Source organism: Melanerpes formicivorus, unplaced genomic scaffold (assembly GCF_026170545.1).
Source record: "Melanerpes formicivorus ecotype bairdi unplaced genomic scaffold, bMelFor1.0.p_v2 SCAF_3, whole genome shotgun sequence".
Lineage (NCBI taxonomy): Eukaryota > Metazoa > Chordata > Aves > Piciformes > Picidae > Melanerpes > Melanerpes formicivorus.
The window spans coordinates 25,534,034-25,538,755 of record NW_027142355.1 but is presented as its reverse complement, the minus strand read 5'-3'; positions in this window follow the sequence as shown (position 1 = coordinate 25,538,755).

Here is a 4,722-nt window from a genome sequence, read left to right as displayed (position 1 = left end):
GATGGGAATATGAAGAAAACAACAACAACAACAAAATATGTAAACTAGAGAGAAACTTCCAATTGTGTCTCATTCCATAAGAGCAGAGGGACAAATTCCAAGTTGAGGTAAAAAGGTATTTTAGCAAAGATTTCTTAGTTAGTCTGCAGATCTCATGGCCACAGGATGTTGCTGAGGCTTGGAGATTTGAAGCAGCCAAACTATAGAGAGATACTTCAAAACAGTGGGTACTATTTTGTGAGGTTAAAATAGGCAGTTGCAATAAATGCTCTTTTACCACAAGAGCTCAGAGAAGACAGTATCTCTTCAAGCCTCAAGGTATGAACCACATCCTAACTCTCAGAGTCCAGGAACTCCTCCCAGATCACTGCTGAGCCACCTGGGAGTCAAGTGGCACTGGCTGCCCTTGAAGACAGAATCAGGAATTGCCATGTGCCATAAGCACATCCCCATGTGCTTATCAAAGACTGACAACATTTGAATAGGAAGCTCATTCTTTTTCAGGATGATCACCTTCTGTGTCACTTGGTGCATTAAGAAGAGTATAACCAGCAGATCAAGGGAGTTTCTCTGCCTCCTCTGCTCTGCCCTACCGAGGCCACAGCTGGAGTCCTCATTCTGTTTCTAGGCTCCCCAGTTCAAGGGAAGCAGGGAACTACTGGAGAGACTCCAGTGGAGGTTAAAAAGATGCTGAGGGGCCAGGAGCATCTCTGTGAGGAAGAAAGGCTCATGAGACATGGGGCTGTTTAGCCTGGAGAAGAGCAGCCTGAGAGGGGATCTGATCAATACTCAGCAAGAGCTAAAGGGTGGGGAGCAAGAAGATGGGGCCAGACTTTTCAGTGATGTCCAGTGACACGACAAAGGGCAATGGACACAAACTAGAACCCAAGAGGTTCTATCTCAACATAAGGAAAAACTCTTTTCCTCTGAGGCTGCCCAGAGAGGTTGTAGATCTCTGGAAAGATTCCAAACCCATCTGGCCATTGCCATCCTGGGAAACCTGTGTGACCCTACTTAAGCAAGGGGGTTGGACTGCATGATCTCCAGAGGTCCCTTCCAATTTCTACTAGTTTGCAGTTCTGCAAATCTGTGATCATTTAGAAGCAAAAGCAGGTACATTACCAAAGTCAGTCTCATCTGTAACCAACCTCCCATTGACATCAGGGGGAAGTATCTCTGTAGCCCACAGAGGATTAGCAAACTTGAAAAAAAAAATAACAAAGCACAAGCTCGAGTCTTTAAATCCCCCTGATCTCAGTCACAGCTGTCAGCATATCAAAAGAGAAAGAGCCAGACCTCTAGCTTCTGTGTTTTTCTGTCCAGCCCAGTTGATCTCATGTACCCTGGGCTCCTCTCTACAATTAGGCTGATAATTAAGAAATAATAGCATAATATAAACGGGTAGTCGCTGGCTAGCACCGTTAGCTGAATTGAGCAGTAATCTGCAAAGGATGTTATTACTATTACAAAAATAAAGATCTGTCTCCCCAGCCAATCAATCCAGCAGATATATACCAACAATCAACTTGTTAAAAATGTCTTCTATAAATTACCCAGTCTTTCATCTAATGGAGCTCGAAACAGCTGCAAGACAATTTGGAGCTGATGGAAGCATACGTCGGGAGTGCTTTTTCATCCTGATGCCTTCCCATTCTCCTCAAAGCTGTTGTACTGTAGCTGGCGTCTTTGTTTAATGCACCCATGTGAAAACAGACTGTATTTCACACCCTAGGTTAGCAAAGTCATTTTGGCAGAAATGCTCAAGAATATCTGCGTTTAATATGGGTGGAATAATTCAATTTCCTCCCTATTATTTCAGCTACGCACTTACAACCTCCTTAATTCTTCATTAAACCCTCTGGGCTTGGGGGATGTTGCCGTGGTTTATGATCTGCCATACTTCTTCCCAATGAACATGGAAAGACACACAGAGGAGCAGTTATAATCATGTATTTTTTAGCCAGATATACTTGTGATTTCAGCTAAATCAGAGCAATTTAGCCCCTTGCTTTGCTCATTGAATCACGGAATCATTTCAATAGGGAAAGACCTTTAAGATCACTGAATCCAACCATTCTCTAACTCTACCAAGTCTAGTGCTAAAACATATCCCTCAGCACCACATCTTTATGGCTTTTAAACACCTACAGGAAGGGGATTCAACCACCTCCCTGGGGAGCCTATTTCAGAGTTTGAGAGTTTCTTCTGATATCTAACCTAAATCTTCCCTGGTGCAACTTGAGATGATTTCCTCCTGTCCTATCACTTGTTAGTAGGTAGAAGAAACCAGCCCCCACCTTGCCCCACCTCGCTCCACCTTCTTTCATGGAGTTATAGTGGGTAAGGAGGTCTCCCCTCAGTCTCCTTTTCTCCAGACTAAACAACCCCAATTCCCTCAGCTGTTCTTCACAAGACTTTTTCTCCAGACCCTTTACCAGCTTCATTGTCATTCTTTAGACACACTCCAGTACCTCAATGTCCTTGTCATGAAGGCCCCAAAATTGAATCCAGCACTCAATATGTGCCCTCAACAGTGCCAAGTACTGAGGGACAATCACTTCCCTGGTCCTGCTGGCTGCAGTAGTCCTGATATAGACCAGGAATGTACAGCAGTGCTGGGTACACTGCATGTTCACAGTGCTGATTGCTGGCATTTAGGCTTTAATTGAGGAATGTATCATGGGATTTCTGGGTTTCAAGCTCTTCTTTTTGTATCTCCATCCTGGCCATTCCCCAGCCCAGACTGCTCCACCTGTAAGCCATCAAGTAGCACTTCTCTACCTGCAAGCTACTATTAGTGTGCTAGTGGAAGGGACAAGGTAAAATTACTGTTGTCCACATTGGCTGATCTATTGAGGCCTTACTGAGACAAACAAGGAAAATCCTGGCTGGGGAGGGAAGAGACCTTGACAGTTATCTATGTGGAGAAGTTGCATGGTCTAGGCTTACATCTCGAGCCATCTGCTCCTGCAGGTTGCTAGGGAAAAGAGCTGCTGGCCACTGAGCTGGGTTCTCCCAGTATCTGGAAAGCACCTTGGCAAAAGCACCTTGATCATTCATGTAGCAACAGGACAAGGGGTGATGGCTTCAAAGTAGAAAAAGCTTGATTTAGATTAGACATTAGGAAGAAATTCTTCCCCATGAGGGTGAAGAGGCACTGGAACAGGTTGCCCAGAGAACTGGAGTCTTCAATCTGGAAGTGTTCAAAGCCAGGTTGGATGGGACCTTGAGCAACCTGGTCTAGTAGGAGGTGTCCCTGCCCATGGCAGGGGGGGGTTGAACTAGTGTCCCTTTCAATCCAAACCAGTCTTTGAGTCTATGATTGTTGTCCAAGAAGCCCTCACTAAAGCCTGCTCTCCCGCACACCTTGCTTCTGAAGGCCTTGGAGATGTTCCTTCTCCCTGTCTCTCACACCACTGTGTCTTTTTGAAGCATTAGAAGACAACAGGTAATTTTTCTGTCTGGGAACACTGCATGATAATTTGGGCTCTCTAAATGAAGTTTGGGCACTGGTTTAAGTATGGAGTGACTCAGAAAGATCCATAGCTGCCAGCAAGTTGATGTTGCCATAATCAGCTTAGTGTAGAAGGGACCTTCGTTTGGGATAAATCTGAGATCAGTTAGGTCTAAAATCTCACCTGTGTGTAAGTGTGGCTTCTCCTAATTTTCAAACAGGATGTGTGCAAATGGGACCTGCTCCTTCTGAAGTAATTCCTGTATTGGTTTAAACTAACTTTCATGAACTTCACTTTCAAATCTTAAAACTAGCTTCAGCTTCCCTGGATTTCTCTAGTTTGCTCCACAAACATTTTCTTCTCCCTTGGCTGCTTCAATTCCGTTTTCAAGATCACTCTTGCCACCACAAAAAATGCTCTCCTAGATTTATCTGCATTCCCCTTCTCTCTTCACATCCTTTTATCTGTGTATCTCTCCTGCATTCACTTTTTCTCCTCCCCATTTACCCAGTATCCTCTGTCTCCATAGAAACCACTCTGAATGATTCCTACCTTAGTGAGTGACCAAAACTTTGCCTCATTTTCATCCTCCTTCCAGTTCTTGCTTTCTCTTGACTTCACAGAACCACAGAACCACAGGTTCACCAAGGTTGGAAGAGACCTCAAAGATCATCAAGATTTCTATGACTTGGTGTCACTGCCACCTCTGTGCACTTCCTGAGTATATCTTCCTCCACAGATATCCCTTTCTTCCTCCCACTTTCTCCTATGTTTTGGAATCCTGCTCCAGATTTGTTTTACCCATCAACTTGTAATTTTGGTCTAAGGCAGGTTTGAAACTATCCTGTACAGCAATGGATTGCAAGAATCTGTCTTCTGTTCTCCAGTCTAAATCTTTTGACTTACATCTTCACCATCTGTTTGAGGTCTCAATTTGCATATTATTTCACCATAGATGAGGTGACTTATTTCTCTGCTTTGGCAGACCTCATAGAAGCGTAGAAGCATTTTGGTTGGAAAGATCATCGATCCAAGATCACTGAGTCCAACCATGGACCTAATGTCACCAACGACATTAAACCGTGTCCCAAAGTACCATGGCCATGTTTCTTGAATAACTGCAGGGATGGTGAGTCCACCACCCGTTCCAATGCCTGAACACTCTCTCAGGAAAGAAATTCCTCCTAATATCCAACATAAATCTTCCCTGTCACAATTTTAGGCTATTTCCTCTTGTCCTATCACATGGTACTAGGCGAGTAGAGAC